The following is a 22,476-nucleotide window of genomic DNA, read 5'->3' as shown; positions in this document are numbered from 1 at the left end:
ACATATTCTACATTTTTGAAATTATTGTATGTGTGTGTGCATATGTGCATACATTTTGTGTGTGTGTGTGTGTTAGTATGTACCAAGTGAGTGCAGATGCCCAGGAATCTAAAAGAAGGCATGAGATTCCTGGGAGCTGGAGATACAGACAGTTGTGAGCTTTCTGCTGTGGATGTTGGGAACAAAACTTGGATCTCCTAAAAGAGCAGAAAGTTCTCTTACCTTCTGGACCTTTTTCTTCAGATCACCATAATAGCTAAAAATGGGATGCACAAAAGTATTGTTGCCCGTGATGGAGAAAACCTAGAACTTTTATGACTACTGCTGATGGCATGTTTATTTTGAACAATTTATGATATCAACTAGAATTCAGCAGTTCTAACAGTAGACAAAGTGTGAAATGTTATAGATACAAACTCAAAATTAATGTACACTTATTTTTTGTGCACTGTTAAGTTTATTTTCATTTAATATAACATGAAGTTAGCAGACATATATTTTAAGGTAACAAAATGTTATCGTTGATAATGATACTTTAGTATAGCTGGAAATTTAACATTCAAAGTTCACTTACTTTTAAAATGTAAAATGCACAAGTATAATATTCACCTAAAATATATTAATACACACACATATATAAAATTCTACTATGATGAATGTACTATGACATATATAGTAATTTTCATAAAATTTCAGCTTTGGGCAAAACACACATAATAAAATATACAGGGATTGTGAAGAAAATTAAATGAGAAAACAACAATCAAAAATTTGATGAGTGACACACAGAGAAGATAGGAACTTAATTATAATTGGTCCTGTGATATTACATACATAATTAGTTTTATATTGCATAATTTCATAATGAATATGGCCTTTTAATCTGTAAACATTTCACAGTTTTCTTTTTTAAGGACATAAAGGGCCACAGTTTGTCTGTTACTATTAGATGGATGATGGGTGCCTATTACTCTCCCATGGCTGGTATAATGAGTTATCACAAATTTAGCATCTTAAAATAGCTTCTCCTATCATAGTCTTAGAAACCAGAAATGCCAAACTGAGATATCTACAGGTGGTTCTCCTTAAATCCTAAGGGGAGGATTATTTCCTGCATCTTTCAGCTTCTGTGGCTCCCAGCATTCTTAAAATGATGACTGCTCCCCTTTAAAAATTGTCTTTATAGTCATATATCAGCATTTTTCTATATATACCAGAGAGAGAGAGACAGAGACAGAGAGACAAAGAGAGAGAGAGAGAGAGAGAGAGAGAGAGAGAGAGAGAGAGAGAGAGAGAGAGAGAGAGAGAACTTAAGATAGAAGAAGAGGAAGTAGGGAGATAGAGAGGTATATGCCCATAGAGCAGAGGAGGGTATTGAGTGTAGCATTCTGCTGTATTTCCCTGAGACAGGGTCTATAACTGAAGCATAGTTAGGCTGGCAGTAAGGCAATGCGGATCTTCTATCTCTACACTCTACAGAACTACTATTTCAGGCAGGCATGAACACGATCACCTTTCTCTCTCTCTTTTTTTTCTCATTGATTTATTTATTCACTTTACATTCCAATATCTAACCCCTCTATTCCCAGCCTCTCTGTGTTCCTCCCCCTTCCAACCTTGCCTTCTCTTCTGAGAAGGGGGAGGCCCCTCTGGGCATCACTCCACCCTGTAGGACTAGGCATATCAAGTCTCTGTAGGATTAGGCTCTTCCTCTCCCACTGAGGTGAAGCAAGGCAGTCCATTTAGGGAAATGGGACCACAGACAGGGAACAGATTCAGGTACAGCCTCTGTTCCAATTGTTGGGGGACCCACATGAAGACCAAGCTACACATCTGTTGTATATGTGCAGTGGGCATAGGTCCAGCTCATGCTCACTCTTTGGTTGGTGGTTCAGTCTGTGTGAGACCGTATGGGTCCAGGTTAGTTTACTTTGTTGGTCTTCCCATGGAGTCCCTATTCTGTTTGGATGCTTCAATCCTTCCTCCAACTTTTCCACAAGTTTGAGCTCCACCTAATGATTGTCTGTGAGTCTCTGCATCTGTTTCCATCTGTTCCTTGGTGGAGATTCTCAGAGGGCAGATATGCTAGGCTCCTGTCTGCAAGCATAATAGAGCATCATAAATAGTGTTAGGGATTATTCTTGCCAGTGAGATGGGTTTCAATTTGGGTCTGTCATGAGTTGGCCATTTCTTTCTCTGCTTCATCTTTGTTCTTTCACATCTTGTTTGTAGGACATGTTTTGGGTCAATGTTTTTATGGTGGGTTGTTGTTCTTACTCTTCCACTGGCTACAGGAGGTGCCAATTAGTACTTGATATATCCCCCTGCTGTAAGTCTTAGCTAATCACCCCCATAGACTCCCTGGGGCCTCTTCTGTCCCAGGTGTCTGGCATGTCCTAGAGATGTACACCATGCCCTTTACCCACCACTGATTTCTGTTCTCTCTTCCATGTTCTCCCTGTACCTGATCTCCCAACCTGGTTAACCTCCTTATTCCCTCTCTTACACAGTTCCCTCCCTCCATCCACCTCTGATATCTATTTTATTTCACCTTCTGAGAAACATTCAAGTATTCTCCCTTGGACCCTAATTGTTTTTTGCTTTCTTTGGGTCTGTGGATTGTAGCATATGGACTTGATAGCTAATATCCTCTCATAAGTGAATATATACCATATGTGTCCTTTTGGTTCTGGGTTACCTCACTCAGGATGATAGTTTCTAGTTCCATCCATTTACATACAAAATTCATGATATCCTTGTTTTTAGTAGCTGAGTAGTATCTGTTATGTAAATAAACCATATTTCTTTATCCATTCTTCAGTTGAGGGACATCTAGGTTATCTCCAGTTTCTGGAAATTATGAATAAAGCTAATATGAATATAGTTGAGCAACTGTATTTGCAGGATGGTGGAACATCTTTTGGGTTTGTGCCCAGGAGTGGTATAGCTGGGTCTTGAGATAGAACTATTCCCAATTTTCTGAGAAACTGCCAAATTGATTTCCGGAGTGGTTGTACAAGCTTGCCCTCCCCCTCATCGAATGAGTTTGGCAGTATTCCTTCTGTTCCTATTTAATCGAATAGTGTGAGGAGTATTGATAGTAGATCTTCTTTGAAAGTAGGTAGAGATCTGTAACCATCTGGCTCTGGGTTTTTTGTTTTTTGTTTGGGAGACTTTTAAAGAATACTTCTATTTCCTTAGTGGTTATACAGCTGTTTCAATAGTTTATTTGATCTGGATTTGACTTTGGTTAGTGATATCCATCTAGAAAGTCATCCATTTCATTTAGATTTTCCAATTTGTGAAGTCCAGGCCTCTGAAGTGAGACCTAATCATTCTTTGGATTTCCTCAGATTCTATTGTTACACTTCCCTTTTCATTTCTGAACTTGCTAATTTGGGTACTGTCTCTTGGCCTTTTGGTTAGTTTGGTAAGAGGCTGGTTTATCTTGTTGATTTTCTCACAGAACCAGCTCTTGGTTTCTTTCATTCTTTATTGTTTTCTTTGTTTCTAATTGATTAATTTCAGTCCTGATTTTGATTATTTCCTGCTATCTACTCATTGTGGCTGTGTTTACTTTTTGGTTTTGTTTTCTAGAGCTTTCAGGTATACTTTTAAATTGTTAGTATGAGAACTCTTCAATTTTTTTCTGAAGGCATTTAGTGGTATGAACTTTTCTCTTAGCATAACTTTCATTGTGTCTCATATGGCTGCATATATTGTGCCTACATATACATTGGATTCTAGAAAGTTTTTAATTTCTTTATTTCTTTCCTGACCCAGTGATCATTGAATAGAGTTGTTCAGTTTCTATGAGTATGTAGGCCTTCTGTTCTTTCTGTTGTTGTTGAAGTCCAGCTTTAATCCATGGTGGCCTGATAGTATGCAATGTGTTCTTTCAATTTTCTTGTATCTATCGAGGCGTGCTTTTAAGAAGCTATATTATTTTGTGTTCTGGTGAAATGTTCTGCAGATAATTGTTATGTCCACTTGTTTCATAACCTCCTTTAGTTTCATTATTTCTTTGTTTTGTTTCTGTCTCAATGACCTGTCAACTGGTGAGAGTGGGGTGTTGAAGTTTCCCACTATTAATGTAGGGGTTCAATGTGTGATCTAAACATTAGTAGTGCTTCTTTTATAAATGTGGGTGCCCTTGTATTTGTAGCATAAATATTCAGAATTTAGACATCATCTTGCTTGAATTTTTCTTTGATAAATATGAAGTTTCCTACACCTCTTTTGATTAATCTTGCTTGAAAGTATATTTTTTTTATATATTAGAATGGGTACTCCAGCTTGTTTCTTGGGTCCACTTGCTTGGAAAACTTTTTTCCAGCCCTTTAATTTAAGGTAATGCCTGTCATTGTTGCTGAAGTATGTTTCTTATATGCAGCAGAATGATGGATCCTGTTTAAGAAACCACTTTGTTAGCTCATGTCTTTTTATTGGGGAATTGTACCCACAGATATTGAGAGATATTAATGACCAATGATTATTAGTTACTGTTTTTTAAAATATATGGAATGCTTCATTAATTTTCATGTCATCCTTGCACATGGACCATGCTAATATTCACAGCATCATTCTAATTTTAGTATATGTGCTGCAAAAATGAGCACTATGTCCATTTCTTTAAATAGTTACTTGGATTTGAATTCAGATCCTTCCACTCATTTAGCAAATGCTTTTATCCTCCCAGACATCTGCCGTCTCTTCAGCTCCCATGTGACCCTCTTATCTCTGTCTTTTTTTCCTTCTTTTCTTCTACAAGGACTGACTGGATGAGGTAACATTAACAATCATATCTACAAAGACCTTCTTTCCAAATAATATAATGGTAACATACCTTGGCTTTGAATAATGAGCATATCTTTTTATAGGTAGTGGGGTACCATTCAACCCGTTACAGAAGTGCTATCAAAATGTTCAGGCTTGAAAAAGAAATCCTCTGGGGTATATGTTTAAGGCAGATACTTGCTTCAGGAAAACACATAGTACCCAATCACCTGGTAGTGTACAGTGTCTGCTGAGCCGCCTATTTGGCTGTGCTGCTCCTGAGAGCTCCCTTGTTTCTTCCTGGTTTGACTTGTCTTTATCTGAGAGGGAGAGGATTTAAAAATTATTGCATGTTTCATGGCATCAAAATGGTTATTATGACCACAGAAGGAAGCACTCTAGCAGGCTCTGGAACTTCTTATGATTTCTGTGTATAGGTGGTGCTTTGTCCTGATTGTGAGAAATACGATCCCTGACTTTTTCAATCTTATATTCCTTTAGAAACTTCATTTAGACCTGTTCTTATTGACTTTGTAGCATTCAAAGTTCTCTCAGGGTTTATAGGAAATAAAATACAATCATAGGATTGTCTCTTGTGGTGCAAATGTGGGAACAAATATGATCACTTCTTGTGACTTACCCTTTAAAATCCTTACTTTCCAGGTTCTCTTAATTGTTTTTTTTTTCTCCAATCTTGTGTGCTCTGTGTGTGCTTCTTTGTATTTTGTGGTGTGTATGTGTGTGTGTCCGTCCTGCTATTTTTAGGAACATGATACTTAGATATGCTTTGATGTCTGATATGTTGAGTATGTTTTCACTATAGAGAAGTTCACAACTGAAAAAAGAAATGTCAAACTTGTTTTATGGTGCAGAGCCATACGCTCATGTGTGCTTTATGTGATCCTTCATAAAACACCTCTTTACTTAGGTGAAGTGACAGGTATTTTGTTTGGTTTGGCTTTATGTTTCTGAGACATAGTCTTGTTATGTAGGCAAGGCTGGTTATGAGCCTCATACTTTTGCCACAGCCTCCGAATGCTAGGATTGTACTAGAGCCTTGCTAAACTCGACTGACTGCAATTTTAAGTACCTACTTAACTGTTTCTCACAAATTAAGTCAAATATAAAGTACAATCCTTACATTTTGTGTATATTTTCTTTAAAATATCAGTCATTTTAAAATACATTGGTATTTACAAAGCAAGCCCTCTGGTACAATCAACTTTACCAAAAAGTTCATGGCAATATTTTATAACAATGCAAGTTGAAATTTACCCAAGTATATACCAACAGCAAAGAGAGGAGATAATGCTTGAAAGGCTTGAAAAGGCTTGAGAGAGAACATTAAACAGCAAAGAGAATGAATGGTCTGGAATGTGTACAAAAGTATGGGTGAGTGTGACAACATAAAACTTAATGAAGGCAGACAAAACTATATACAATGCATCTTTTATTTGTAAAAGAAACAGCACAATTATTTGATGCTGTTAGGAGGCAAGGTGGTGACTACACTTGGGTGTGCTGAGGCACTCTGTTGGTGAGTTCCCTGTGACAGGTGACTCAAGTATATGCTTAAATTATATATACTTTTTACATGTGCATTTAAAATCCACTATGTCAGAGAGGAAAAATGTGATTCCTGGTATCTATGAAATCAAGTGTATAGTAAGGTTAAGCAGTTCTGACACCACCCAACAGTGGAAACCATCAGTACACACCATTCCACATGTGGAGCCACATTCCACATTGATGGAACCACATTCCAGCTCAACCTTAGTGCTGATGGAACAGCTCCAACTGCTTCACTCTCTCTGTTTTGTAGCTTATTTCCTTACTATAATCTTTTATTCTTTTTTTTTTTTGGGGGGGGGGTGTCGAGACAGGGTTTTTCTGTGTAGCCCTGGCTGTCCTGGAACTCACTCTGTAGACCAGGCTGGCCTCGAACTCAGAAATCTGTCTGCCTCTGCTTCCCATACAGTGGGGACATCTTAACAGTGTCCAGTTACATCTTTATGTTTTAAGAAGTAAGGAGGAAATTTTAATTTTTAGAACTTTCCCATTCCTGGTAGTAGCAAACTTAAATTGGTTGACAATATAGATCAAATGCTGAGCTTATGGCTTTTTTTTTCTTTTTACCTGAGTTTTTATTTCCCATTTCTATTCACTATATTTTGTCAAATATTTGATATTTTGGGTGCACTGATTTGTCTAGATTATTCTTTTTTCAATTCTACTCCCTCAAAAGCCATCTTCCTTTGGTGATTACAGACCTTTAGACCCAGTTTATTACTTTTAAATTTATATGCTCTTTGTAATGTTCCATTTTGGGTCTGTCTATTCCAAATTCTTTTGTCAAGGAGGATTCTATATATTTATAGCTACCTTTACCCTTAAATTTATGCTTTCCCACTTTCTATGTGTACTATTGCTCTTTTTATGCCAACAACTCTTCCTTACTTGTGTTTTTATTTTGATTTATCTTTCAATGTGTACAACTTTTTAAAGGGAAAACTACTAGAGGAATATTTATGTAACATTTCCCATCTAAAAATGTATTTCTCTTGTCTTGAAAGTAAACCAAATGAAGCAAGATAATATATTTTAAGACTGAATTCTTGGGTCATAGTTTTCCTTCAAACTGTTATAAATTTTTTGTTCTGTCTTTGTCTCCATCTTCCTCTGTGACCCAGGCAGCCCTATCCATTTGATACTATGAATGGAAGGTGTATCTTTGAATGTCCTTGAAGCAGAAGCTGAGAATGGTTTGCTTACTTACCAGAGCTGAAAGACAGAGAACACAGCCTGTGGCGTGCTCAGTGTGCATGACACATACATTTCCTTCACCCACAGTTTTATGAAATTGTGTTCAAGATTGTGCGGCTTGCTTCCTCTCTTTACCCTCTTCAGTAGAGAGATTTGAGTAATGGAATAAAAATCTGATTTATTTTTCATACTTTCCCAAAAGGATATTACATAAAACCAAGTTTTCTGTAATAAAGACAATTTCTGAATGAAAGAAAATCCCTGCTCTCAGCAACAAATGTTGCCACCATTGCTTTCATTGTATGGACAGATGGAGAAAGGATAATCCGCGGGAACTAATGTTTGGCAAACAAGTTTGTGGGCATGGGAGGCCATAGGAAAGAGAGCTCTATAGGAAAGGGAGGCCAGGAAGATAAACAAAAAGAATCAGGGACTGTGAGCTTGGGGGGATCCCACATGTGTCACCCCAACGCCATTCAATTACTTCCTTACTCCTTCACAGGGGAAGAGAGTCCAGAGAAAGGCAGGAGAATATAGAGCATCTAGTCTAGCTGGACAATATACCTCTAGCGTACATGTCCCTATCCCCCTTCATTCATCTTGTTCTTACAAACTTTCTTAGACACATCTCTGCTCACTCTGGAGGATCCAGGACAAATATGTAGTGAGTCCCAGATTCCTACTTCTGCCTTGCTTCATTTGTCAGTGTTGGTATTTAGACTCAGCATGTCCCAAAGACATCAATAAGGTAAGTCCCAGGTAATGACAGAAGGGATATAGCACCTAAAATGAAAGACGGTGACAATCCCATATAAATTCGTGGACTGGCAGACACAGATTCAGACACCCCTAACTATACATGTTCATACCCAAAGTCATCAAATTTCTCCCTCTGTTCTCTAGGATTGCATATCAGGGACCCAAAGACAAAGTGAAAGATAATATCTAACACAAATTCAGCTAACATTGTTGGATTGCCCTATTACTGTGATGAGACCCTATGACCAATATAGCTTATGGAAGAAAATATTTCATTAGGGATTAGTTATAATTTTAGGGGGTTGGTCCATCATAATCATAGTGGGAAGCAAGGTTGCACACAGAAAGTCAAAATGTGGGTGCAATAGCTGAGCAGTTTATATCCCCATCTGTAAGGAGTTGTGGGTGGCATGTCAGAGACATAGAGACAGAAACGGAAAAATAGACACTGGGCCTGGTGTGGGCTTTTGAAACTCCAAAGACCACCCTGATCACACACTTTCTTCAACAAGGCCACACCTCCTAATCCTTCCATGTTCAGCAGTTGAGGACTAAGCATGTAAATATGAGTTTCTCTCTCTCTCTCTCTCTCTCTCTCTCTCTCTCTCTCTCTCTCTCTCTTTCTCTCTCTCTCTCTCTCATTTTATTCAAACCACCACAGCTATCATCTTAAATCCTCCTCTTTCTTCTTTCTTCTTGTTTTCTTCTTTCTATTCTTTTTTAAAAAACATCATTATATAGCTCAGGCTGGTTTTGAATTTATATTACGTTTCAGCTTCCCAAATGGTATGTATCACCACACACAGAATATGTGTGTATTTCAATAACAACAGCATTAATAATAATAAATCACTATTAGTAGATATATTTGTTTTATTGGCTTTGGATTTTTGGGAAGTGCCAGCCTCATTCTGTATAAGATGGTAGTACCTCTCATTTCATATGCACTTTAAATAATTTATTACATTTTTTTATTGTCATTCTAGGTAAAGTTTTTCTTTTATAAATTTATGTCATTATTATTATTATTATTACACATTCCATTCCTTTACATTTCAAATGATATCCCATTTCCCACCATCCCTCCATCCCACTTCTGACCTCACCCCTCCCTTTTCCCTGTGTGGATTACTTCCCACCCACCCACACTCTCTTGCCCCACTGCTCCAGCATCCCCCTACTTTGGGATATCAAACCTCCCCCAGGACCAAGAGCCACCCGTTCTGTTGCTGTCAGGCAAGGGCATCCTCTGCTACCTTTATCTGGAGCCATGGATCCCTCTAAGCACATTCCTTGGTTGGTTGTCTAGTCTCTGGGAGAACTGGGTGGTCAGGCAAGCCTATGTTGTTCTTCCAGTGGGGTTGCAATCCCCCTCTGCTCCTCCAGGCCTTCTGCCTGCTCCCCCACCAGGTTCTCTGAGGTCATTCTGCTGGTTGGCTCTAAGTATCGCATCTGCATTGGTGAATTGCTGGCCGGACCTAGGTAAAGTTTTTTATTTTGTAATATTTTGCAAGAAATAACCTTACAAAGTTTCTTTATTGTTCCATTTCCTGTATTACTTGATTTCATTCTGATCTTTTCACATGCTTCCTTTGTTTCTTCCTGTTTGTTTTATTTAACTTGCCCTTTTCTTCCTAGAATCTTAAGATGAAAAGTTAGGTTATCGATTATTGTTCTGCTTTAATTGTTTTTGTGTTAGCAGAGTCTAAAACTGGGGCCTTGTGTTTGCTAGGCAAGCACTCTACCCTGACTTCTGCTCCTAGCCCCAGATGTTCTGTTTTAATGTAGAATTTATTACTACAAGTATTAAAAAATTTGCTATCATATATCTATCTATCATCTGTTGAAATTTGCTTTCATTTGTGATGATAAACACTGTGACAAAAACCCAGTCGGGAACAAAAGGGCTTTTGTCCAGTTTATGCTTTTAGGCTGAAGCCTGTCTTCTACGGAAGCCATGGCATAAATTTGAGGCATGAATCCAGAGGCAGGCACTGAAGGTAAGACAACCAGAGGATGCTACTTACTACCTTGTTCTCCGTGGCTTGTTCAAATTTCTTTCTTTAGAAAAGTATTGAATTAAAAAATTTTGAGATTACAATATAATTACATAATGTTCCCCTTCCCTTTCATCTCCTCCAATGTGCCCCTCCCCCTGCACATACACCTTGCTCTCTCATGAACTATTTTCTTTAATAGTTGATACATATGTTATATATTCACCGATTCTTAACATATGAATAAAATTTGTTTAGTCTATATAGTTTTATTTGTACATATATGTTTTCAGGACTAACCATTGATATTAGACAACCAATTATTTGGCATTTTCCCAGGGAGAGATAATTTATTTCATTCTTAGAATTGCTTAGTTGCCCATAGTTCTTTGTCTAGAGTTGAGACCATGGTTCCAACTCCTTAAACCTAGTGAAATGGATCTTTGAGGAAAACCTACAGTTGCCACTTTACTAAATCAGTACAATAATCACTAATTATGTATAACTTACCTTTTTACCCAAAGATAAGTGTAGTTCTTACATCTCATCAAGGAAACTTCTCTTTGTAATATATGAAGACCACCCCAGAAAACAACTAACTAAAATGCAGAGTCCCAGCTAAGACAGCTATAACACAACTCCTGCAAACCAAGGCTCAGAGATTACTGTAGAAGGGGGTTGAAAAGATCCTAAGAGCCAGCAAAACAATTTGTACTGAGATTTTATCTAGTAGAATTGTCAAAGAAGCTACACCCATGAAATCTCACAAATGACTTCCTAATTATCACTTGAACAATTGGAAGACACCAATGGATACGCTGATGTGAAAGGAGGAAAGTTCAGTTTGTATTCTCAATCCAAGGCTACCTGTCTAGAAACAGTACTGTCTGCAGTGGGTTGGGCCCACACAGGTCAATCATCAATCAAGAGAATACTCTATGGACATTCGCATCGACCAATTGGATGGAGGCACACCCTCAACTGAGGTTTCCTTTGTTCTGGTGTTTCTAGTTTGTGTGTAGTTGATAAAAACTAACCTGAACAATATTTGATGAGTTTGTATATGTTATGCCTTCAGTTTAATTTAGCTCAAAGTAATTTCTAATTTTTTTCTAAAATCCATTTTTAGTCTTTGGTTTGCAGGGAAGTGTTTTTAAAATTAATATGTATCAAAGATTTAAAATTTATTTTTGTTAATATTTTTTAATTCCATTCCATTTTTAGAGATGACTTATTTATTTATTTTTTTAACCTGAAATAGCAAAAGATGCAGTTTGTCTTATGGTAAAGCCCATAGGCTGGCCTGAAAGACTTTCTGTGTGTACATTGCTGTTGTTGCCTGGGTGTTGTGTAGGTAGGTAGGTAGATAGGTAGGTAGGTATTTGGTCGATTTTTTTGTTTGTTTGTTTAAGCTTTGTTTCCTTGTTGATAATTTGCCTATAGATTCTATGCATTATTAGAAGTGAAGTATTGAAATCTGCAACCATTATTTTTGAATGGTTTCTCCCTTAATTTCTGTCAGATTTTACTTCATGCATTTGCTTTCATGTTGGCACATGTATGTATTTTCCTCTAGCTGTGGCCTAGATAACAGCTATGGAAATCCTAATTTCTTGTCTAAGCCTCTACTGTAATACAGGAGATTCGATAGAATTTTCCCAGGAAGTGGTTTTTCCCATACTTAGGCTACATTATCTGAATCAATACTTAAACCCTTGGCTTTTGAATGTGGTCATCTCTATTGAGATGATGGTATGTTAAGTAAAACCATCAACCCTCAGCCAATAAGCCATGCCCAGCTTATTGATACGTTTTGAAATTTAACAACCATACAGAAGGTCTAATTCAGTGTGGATGAATCACTTCTAGTGGCTTGTGAATACATCAGTTGAGAGGAAAAAAGGACTATCTCACATGGTCATATTTAAGAGAAAGTTTTTAAAAGCCTTTCTTAAATAAATTATAAGCATATAAATTATATTTAATTATTTCATTAACTTCATTTCTTGATGCTCTGGCTCTTTGGTTCTATGTTTTACAGATTTTGCTAATAAATTTATTGATTTGCATTGTTACTTAGCTTCTAGGTGTCTTACAAAGTAATTCATTTTTTTGCTCAACATTCATCAATGAGAAAAACTGAGCTAGTGACTGAGCACCTACCAAGATGGTGCTTAACACTCTGGAAAACCTCACGTTAGCTATGGTAAAATATGTAAAGCATTTTTTAGTGTAACTTCCATTTTTCTTTTATTCATGATGACATTTCTTCACTAATAAATTAATTTTTTGCTTATAATAGAGTATTATTAAGTTTTATGTCCTTCCTCATAAAACAATCTACATCATGAGTTCATTTGTTTCCAGGCTGGAATGTTTAATCCCATCAATGTAAAATGCTTGAATTCAGGAGATGAAATCCATTTCAAAAGATGATCATGGTAAATAATTATTCTTTTAAAATACAATTTTGTTTTATTCATAGCTAACACTATACCCAGTACTAACAACCTTGACATTTGAAGGGATGCATTTTTAAACAATATTTATTTTATCTTGCACATTCTTTATAGAAACAGAGTACTTCAAAAACATTGTTTACTTGCCTTTACATTTATATAATTGTTTTGCTGAAGAGGAATTTGATCTATCAAAAAGAAACAAGTAGGCTTCCTGGCACGGGGGTATTATTTTAAAAGCTAAAAGAATGTTTTGGGTTACTAGAATCAGAGTTTGCCTTCAATAGTTAAAAACAAACCAATGGTTCTCTCAAAAATACATTTCTTGAAAAACAATAGCATGTTTTTCAATTTGAGAGTGCTGCAGGAATACTAGGTTGGACCAAACCACAAATGTCCTTTCACTCTTCCTCTGGAACAGCTCTGACATAAGAGAATACTTTCACAATTGCCACTTTGCCAGCGGTGGGAGTGTGTGTGTGGGGTGTGGATTCTGCAAACAGAGTGTTTATCGTCATGAGAAAAGGAGGAAATCTGCTTTAATATGGATCACTACCTGATGTTTGACACTGAACGGTTTGTTTGGGGCATATTTGAGTACAGTAGAATTTGGAAAAAAATTAAGTGCTGTAACACAATCCTGTGTGTCCAATAAAGCTTAAGGGTTGTTTGTAAGCGTCTAGGAGTGGGGCTGGTGTGGCCTGACCCTAGAGATAGTGCATAGGTCACCAGGTAATTAATCATGTCCATTCCCAGTCTTCTGTGTGGAAAAATGATTATACACCTCTTTGAAGAGCCAACCCTGTGTAATTAACATTCCTGGTTTCCCTAGTGCTTATCTGTGAGCACAAGACTTCATGCCTCTATACTAGTTCGTAATGAATAGTGAGGATACAGATGTGGTGTGAGTAACATTAAAAGGAATCTGGAATACAAGTTCTTCAGAAAATTGAGTCTGTTAACACTTTGTCATTGGAAGAGAGAGTTTTCAAGTGGACCCAAACTTCCTGAGGATTTAATTCCAGTTAAAGGGTTATGGGAGAGGAAAATACATTTTCTTCCATGTAATAGTAGCCAGTGATGCACATGCCACTGAAAATAATGTTTCACAAATGCTCTTGTAAAGAGCTCAAATGAAACTCACTGGGTCACATGCACACAGGAAAAAAAAAAAGATACATACATGTAAAAGGAAATGCTAATTGCAAAGAGGAAAGAGATTAACTGTTGTGCCAGGAAGTGTTAGTGAACCCCAAAGACCACCAAGGAACCATAATAGCATTAGGGTCTCTTTATTACAAACTTGGGCTTGTGTTCTCCTCCAACCCAACCCTGACTCAGCAGAACAGGAAGGGAACGTGCAGTAGCCCAGAATCCTCAGCAGGACAGATTTTTATAGGAAAACAAGAGCAAGTGAGGGGGTGAGGGAAGGGGTGTCCAGTATGGTAAACATCTAATAGAATGACTATAAGCCAACAGCTAGGTGATCTGAAGCAAGGCCATATACAATCACAAACGGTCTGAAAGTACATGTGAAACAATCAGATTAGTCTTTGATTAACTGTTGCTAGGAAGTAGCTTTGGAGTAATTCTGGCCAAGGACAAGCCATGAGATACTTTTCTGGTGAATGCAGCTTGAGTCCTGCTGCAGGTCAAGTTCTCAGGCTTTTTTTCTTTTCTTTAAGATGGAGGCCAGTTCCAGATGGAGTAGGTTTGGTCTCTCATAGCAGTAATGGGAGGGAGATAAGAGAAGGTTATAAGGCATCAATATGATTAAAATACTTTATGAACATATAAAACTGTCGTAATAAATCCACTATTACATATCAATATATGCTAATAAAATTGTGGAGGTTGGGGCATGTCTCATTTGGTAAAGTGCTTGTACAATCCTGAGTATCTGAGTTTAGCTGTCTTGACATCTTGCACATGTACAAATCCTGCACTAGAAAGTCAGAGGCAGGAGTATCACTCAGGCTTGTTAGCCAGCTCATATTGTGTCAGTGAGCTTCAGGATCACTGAGAGATCTTGCCTCCAAGATTAGGTAGAGGGCAATTGAAGAAGACTTCCAGTGTTGATCTCTGTCCCTATTATGTACACACACTTACTGAGAAAGAGGGAGGGAGGGAAGCAGTGGGGGAGGGAGAAGGGAGAGGGAGAGGGAGAGGGAGAGGGAGAGGGAGAGGGAGAGGGAGAACGGAGAAGGGAGAGGGAGAGGGAGAAGGGAGAGGGAGAGGGAGAGGGAGAGGGAAAGGGAGAAGGGAGAGGGAGAGGGAGAAGGGAGAGGGAGAGGGAGAGAGGGAGAGGGAGAGACAGAACAACCAATAGGTTTGATAGACTCACTTACGCTTTAATTCCAAGTAAGCATCATTTATATGTGTATTATCCCACTAAAGCTATACAAGATTTTATTAACTCTTTACTTACAGAAATTGCTACAAAATGCTCTTTTGATTTCTTGTTTCGATTTTGCTTGGCAGCCTTATACAGTAGCCTTCTTATGAAATAACATTGTGCATGAAGCAGGATTTTATCCCTGATTACTGGCAATCAGGCAATCATGAAAAGGCGAGACATTTAGATCCTGATAATCTCTGTGGCAGCAAGCAGAGCTCTTAACATTTCTTTGTTATTGCAGTAGATTTGATCTTGGCATTTGAAAGTTTGCTTGCATTTTGGGAATCTGAACGTCCTTACAGTAGCATTATGCTCACAAAGTTCTCTGAGCTGATAGACAGGATGGGAAGACACTGCAACTTATTTTGTGATAGTTTTCTCCTGAGCTCCTTGTAGTAAACATATTTTTTTTTCACTGCCTTTGGAGATATTTGAAGAAATTTTATATCTCTTAAGCTTTCTGTCATTTTATTTTGGCTTGCATCTATCTGATTTCCATGCTCCAACACTGAATAACAATTGCTTATTGTTCAAACAGATCTCCACTTTTCATTTTGTGTACCAGAAAACCATTGTTATTAGAATCCGTGGAGAAGACATGTTTCACACTTAGTAAATATCCACTGTCTAAAATTGCATCACAAAACTTCCACACAGGTCTTGGCATTTGAGAGTTTACATATACATGTATACAGAGTAGGAATTGACAGCTGATCAAGATTTGAAAACCACTAACCTTATAACTGCTTTCCACTGTGTCTGTCACTGTTAAGTCTACATGAATATACAACAATGTACATATGTCAAGCTGTTGGAATGACTGAGAACTGTGTTTGTATTTGTGTGTGTGTGTGTGTGTGTGTGTGTGTGTGTGTAATGTATAAGTGTTGGTGTGTGTGTTCATATGTGGAGGCTAGGGGATAACCCTAGTCATCATTTCTCCATATGCTGTCTGCCTTGTATTTTGAGACAGGATCTCTCACTGGCCTGAAACTGGACAAATATGCTAGGATAGCTTACCAGTGAACCTCAACAGATCCTCATGTTTCTTTCACCAGAGATCTGGGACTGCAATCACGTGTCATCATTGCTTCTCTTGAATGCATATAAATTACTTTATCTACTGGCCTAGTTCTCTAACATTGTTGTTGATATTTTTAAATAAACAACACATTAGAATTTAAACAAAGCAAAATGACCCTCCATATTGTTTATAAGGAACTGAACTTGTCAACAAAGCTAGAACTGATCTTACAGGAGAATTTGTGAAGTATATTATCCAGAAATTGATTCTACTTTTGCTGGTATATTTGAAGATTAGCATTGCTGAGCCAAAGTTAGGCTACCCAGAATGAGACACTGGATGAATGGCTTTTTTTATGAAGGCTTGGCCTGTCTCTGATTGGCTAACTCCTACAAGCAATTCAAGGAGTGAGATTGTTGCTGGCTGGTTTAAGAGTATGTCACTAATTCAGTTATTTTTCTCAATAGTTTCTTGTAGTATTTTCCACATTGGCAAGAGAACAACCTTTTCATTTCTTGACATTAGAAGTATTTTTTAGTGTCTAGACTTCCTCTTTATGGTACTCCATACCAAAATCCCTCATCTCTTTCATTAGGTAAGCCTGCCTCAATGACATTTCCCAGAATAATGTTTAACTGGCATAACTTGAATGATATAAGGTCCAAATTCTGTGGCAGAACAGTCTATCTAAGTGCTGATTTTTTTTCAAATAATTGAAAATAATTACTCTCACTTAATATTTAGGAAGTTTTGATTAAGCAGAGGATGCAGGACAAAGATCAGAAATATTATATGCCTTGTATACAAAATCATTGTCAAAATTATCTGTGATGGTAGAGGGCAGACTTGGTCTATACCCAGAAATCTCTGTCCCAATATTGACCTTAAGACAGAATAAACTGACCTTTGTTCCCACTGTCTTCAATCCTGGGCAGGCTCATGTAACCCATGACCCTTGGGTGTAAAATGTTTGTGTTCCATCAGTTTTCATGGGCTTCTACCATACAATATTAATGTAAATTTTCATCCCAAGAACAGAAAACCCCTTAACTTACTCTAGGCTTGTAAATTTGACTATGCCAAGAATACACTTTTCTTTCAATGGGGATTTAAATTCTGATTTTTACAGTTCAATCTTCATATTCTTCATTTCATTCAATTTGCTTCTTTCTGCTTGTTATTCTTAAACCTAAAAATTTACCAAATAGTTCTACTTATTTTGTTGAGTCTACTTGTTTTTGTATTTATGTGGGCACAAAGGTATTAACTAGAACACATTTATAGTTTGTATCTTTGTATTAATCTTTTCCTATATTCATAATATATTTTCTGCCTTGGTTTATTTTTTGTAGAGTGTTTTACTATATAGTTCTGGCTTGTAACTTGATATTTCTTTGCAGACTCTACTTTGCAGGTTGTTGATTGTGATTTGGATGAAGTATGGGAACATTATGATCAGAGGCAAATGGTAAATTCAGAGGCTTTGCAGACTACCTTCTCTTTGTACAATAGACCAGTTCAGTTGTTGTGCTATGAAAAATAGCAGACAAGGCACAATTGCCTGGGCTTGTTGTTTTCTCATAAGATATTAAAATCACAGGTAATGAGCCAGATTACAGACTGTTGAACCCTGATTTAATAATTATTAACAATCATTTTTTTTCAATCATTTTCAGGCTAGATGTCTCAGTAGGTAAAAACTTCTGCTGTACATGCCTGATAACCTTAACCTTTAGAATCCACCACAGAAGATGGAGAGAATTGACTCTCGCAAAGTTACCCTCTGACCTCTCTATTCATGCCCCCACCACAATAATAATAATAATAATAATAATAATAATAATAATAATAATGACAGAATTTGTAAAAGTATTTGATTTTTCCAGTCCATATAGAACAAGAAAGTGAGAGCACACATTACATATGCATGTGATATGAGTGTGTTGATACAGAGGGATTTTAACCCAGTAACATGAATGTTCTGGCAAAAAATCATATCAAAAGATATGATATGACTGGAATGCACACATGACACACACCTTTAATCTCTCTGGCTGGAATAAACATCTTTAATCTCAAACAACAATGTCTAATTGAGGGACAAGATAAAGTGATGAATCAGAGAAAGATGTGACAGAATGATTCAACATTAGAAAACTTTCAACTCTCACAAGAACAGCACAGGAAAGAGGATATTTAAGAGTGGGGGCACAGTTTTACTAGGACAGTTTTACAGAGACACAGGTAAAGATGGAATGGGTCAGAGGATAAGAACGAACCAGAAGATTAGAAGAAATTGGCAGAGTTAATTTGGGGCCTTGAGACCAAGCTGAGCAATTCAGTGAGAAGCCAGTTTGAGTCAGTTTGGAGATGAGTTTGGGCAGAACAGCTGAGTTGAAACAGCCAACCAGAGGTCAGTCAGAAAGAGTTGGAAAGTTTTCAGCAGTAAACCCCTGAGATACTTGCATCTAATGAATAAAAGTTTATTTTTACATGCAGATTTGTAGATGTATGAAAATGACACTAAGAATATATTTGTACATGGTCATATGCGTGTTATGTATATATACCATTGAATAAATGTGTCAATAATTGATAGATATATTTTATTATTTTGGGGATTTATTTATTTTGTTTTATGTGTATAAAAACGTTGGGGGGGGCTTTCAAGAAAGGGTTTCTCTGTATAGCCCTGGCTGTCCTGGAACTCACTTTGTAGACCAGGCTGGCCTCGAACTCAGAAATCTGCCTGCCTCTGCCTCCCAAGTGCTGGGATTAAAGGTGTGAGCCACCACCACCTGGCTGTGTATAAATACTTTACTGTATGCAAGTCTGGGTACCATCTGAATGTCTGGTTCCGAAAGAAGCCAGAAGAAAGCATCAGATCCCCTGGAACTGGAGTTACAGATGATTGTGAATAACCATGTATTGGGAATTAAACCCAGGTCTTCTGCCAGAGCAACAAGTACGCTTAATTTTTAAGTGATATCTTCAACCTAGCACTTGAAATTACTATTGATATGCCCTTCTTGATTTTTATAAAAAATATTTAAGGATTTAATTCATGAATACATTATACATGAGTTCTTTTCATGCATTTCTTCAATTCTTTTTTGTTGTTGTTGTTGTTGAAAATTTTTATTAGACATTTTCTTTATTTACATTTCAAATATTATTCCCTTTCCTGTTTTCCCCTTTGGAATCTCCCTCCCAAATGCTTTTATGATGGTGTTCCCTCACCCAGCCACCTACTTCTGCTTCCCAGTCATGGCATTCCCATACACTGTGGCATTGAGTATTTATAGGACCAAGGGCCTCTCCTCCCATTGATGTCTGACAAGGCCATCCTCTGCTACATATGTGGCTGGAGCCATAGGTCCCTTCATATGTACTCTTTGTTTGGTGGTTTAGTCACTGGGAGCTCCGGGAAGCAGGAGGGTCTGGTTGGTTGATATTGTTGTTTGTCTTATGGGGTTGTAAACCTCTTCAGTTCGTCCAGTCCTTTCTCTAACTCCTTCATTGGGGACCCCGTGCTGAGTTCAATGGTTGGCTGTGAGCATCCACCTCTATATTTCTCAGGCTCTGGCAGATCCTCTCAGGAGGTTCCTATATCAGCTCCTTCAATTCTTTTCTTGTCTCCCAACCAACTTTTCTCAAAGGCAAGAACTCTTCCTTTGCATTTATTTCTGTTTTATATCTATTAATATTGTTGTTTTACATATAAACTAATGTGTGTGTGTGTGCATGTGTGTGTGTGCACACGCACACTTGTGTGTACAACCTACTTAGTCTAATCATTTGTATCCTAATTTGCATGTGTTTAGGGCTAACCCCTTTTCATTGGTGTCTTAATCCCAAAAAAGAAAATAAATCTTTCTTTCTCTCTTAGCAGCCATTCAATGCCTATAACTCTCTACCTTGTGTTTAGTCATTGAGATTTTTCTCCATGTGCTATTGTTTTGGAGGTTTTGCAAAGGCAGTTGTATAGTGGAGAGAGAATTTGGAAACATCCAGAAGAATTTATCTCTCAGCAATCACCTTTGCATTTAGGCTTCTAAATCTTTTCTACTAGTTTTCCATGATGTTCCTTGAGCCTTAGGTGTTTGGAGCTATGTTCTATTTAGGACTGGGTACACTAATATCCTACTGCATTTTATCCAGTCTAACAGCTCCATTGGCCACTCCTGCATAAATAAATAAATAAATAAATAAATAAATAAATAAATAAATAAAATTAAATAAAAACAAGCTCTCACCAATGGAAGGTGAGAGCTCTGTTGATTTATGAACATCAGGAAGAATGTTTAGAACGAAGTTGGGAATTATATTGCCTCAGTATTATGGTAGTAGGACATTCTCTTGTAGGACCTATGCCCACTTCAGCCATGAATTCCTGGCTAGGTTGACAATACTTGGCATGAGTTCCCTCCAGTTGAGTGGACTTTAAGTTCAATTAGACGACTATTGATTACAAGTGCCACCATTGCATATTTGGGAATATGTTGCCAGTCCCATTCCTTATGTTTTTCAGGCTTTAAAACTAGGTAGGACTTCTCACCTTTGCCAACTTGTATAGCCTTTTCTGACACTCTGAGAGCACTCCTCAGGGGATTTGCATCTAGGTGAGTACCAAGTTCATTTATCTAAATCCTGTGACTGAAGTGTATAATATATTCAGCAACAAGATCTTATCTTCATTTTCTTGTAGACAGGCAAGGGAAACTATAATAACACATATTGTTTTGGGAATCTCTTGAACTTCCCTGACCAACAGCTGTAAAAGAATTTTAACCCATCAACATAGCTGCTCTGGCAAGGGATCACACCCAAAGACCTTCTAGATCTATATCATACTGCCAGAATACAGATATGTCCTTTAGTATAGTATGATCTGCCTGAAATACAGACATGCTCCTAGAACACATCTGCAATCCCTAACAATGTAGGTAAGGTTAGTTTGTAGGAGGAAGCAGCTATGTTTAAAAGAAACATGAAATTGAGGGGCAAAGTGACAAACCAAAGATTTGATAGAGTGAGCCAGGGATAGGATATGCCCAACTTACACAAGAACAGCACAGGAAAGGGAGGCTACTGAAGAGCAAGAGAGAGAGGGGGAAAGTGGTGTGAATGAGTAGGTGGGAGGGTGGGTGTGTGGGTGGTGGTGGTAGTGGTGTGTGTGTGTGTGTGTGTGTGTGTGTGTGTGTGTGGCAGTTTTACAGAGACAGGTTAAAAAGGGAACAACCTAGACATGGGTGAAGACAGAATGAGCCAGAATGGAAAGGAGAAAGATTAGAACATATTGCCAAAGATATTATGAGACCAAACTGAGTTATTTAGGCAGAAGCTGAGAAAAGCTGGATTGAATCAGTTATCGTACAAGATTAGATAGTAAGAAGGCTAGAAGCTTCCAGACTCAGGCCTAGGCATAGTTAGAACAGGAAAAAAAAATGCTCTGGGCTCAACCCAAGCTGTGTATTTGCACAGCTTAGATATAACTCGCAACTCATCTGATCACCAGAGGAAATAAAAGAGACTTTTACAAATAGCTTGGAGGTATTTCGTGCCTGTCATTGGGGTTTAAGTTAGATAGTCCATGGTTTCAGAAGGGAGTTTATCCTCCCATGTCTTCTCCTTTGTGATGTTTGAGCTTTTTATCTACACTTGTGACAGTTCCTTTAAGTTAAAAAAAAAAACAACTAAGACATATATGATTACAACAAATTATATGTATATCCCATCCTATACACATTTGATTACTGAAATCTACTCTCTAGGCTGCTCTTATCTTTCTCTTGAATCCTGACACTCAGTCCTCAGTCTCTTCCAGACTCTTCCTTGTATACCTCCACCGAATCCTCTCCATCATCACAGCACCTCACAACTCACTGTGAGCTCATCTGTGGGGATTTGCTCCAAGTCTCACACAGATTCAATACATATGTCACTAGAAGATTTAAACTTCTTGAACTCTGTTTTAGATATTCAATGATCTCCAAAACCTATTTAATTTTCACATACTCTCCCATTGACAAGTGCCAACCATTTCACTCCCATTTGTAAAGTGACACTGCTGTGCTTTGAGACTCAGGAAATGCCTTCAACAGCTGTACCAAGGAACTCTTAGGTATGTATCATTTTTATTGTGTGCCTCTCCCTTCCTTTATGACATTCAGATCTCTCTCTATGGTCCATTTGAACCCAAAGAAATTACTGAACCATATAGACTTCCTTTCACTTTCCTCGCTAGGAGATTAAATTTCACATTATTCTTTTGCCATTCCTTTTGAAGTTTGAAGACAT

The 22,476-nt window shown here is 37.6% G+C and overlaps 1 non-coding gene across 1 annotated transcript; it reads right to left on the bottom strand.

Moving 5' to 3' along the window:
* Nucleotides 1-4,512: 4,512 nt before the first annotated feature.
* Gm24388 lies at nucleotides 4,513-4,619 on the bottom strand. The gene has a single exon (XR_003951332.1). It is a non-coding gene; the product is annotated as a U6 spliceosomal RNA (small nuclear RNA).
* Between the last annotated feature and the right edge of the window lie 17,857 nt (nucleotides 4,620-22,476).

The sequence above is a fragment of the Mus musculus genome, chromosome 14 (assembly GCF_000001635.26).
Source record: "Mus musculus strain C57BL/6J chromosome 14, GRCm38.p6 C57BL/6J".
Classification (NCBI taxonomy): Eukaryota; Metazoa; Chordata; class Mammalia; order Rodentia; family Muridae; genus Mus; species Mus musculus.
The sequence above is the reverse complement of the archived record's forward strand: the minus strand, read 5'-3'. Positions and strand labels throughout refer to the sequence as shown.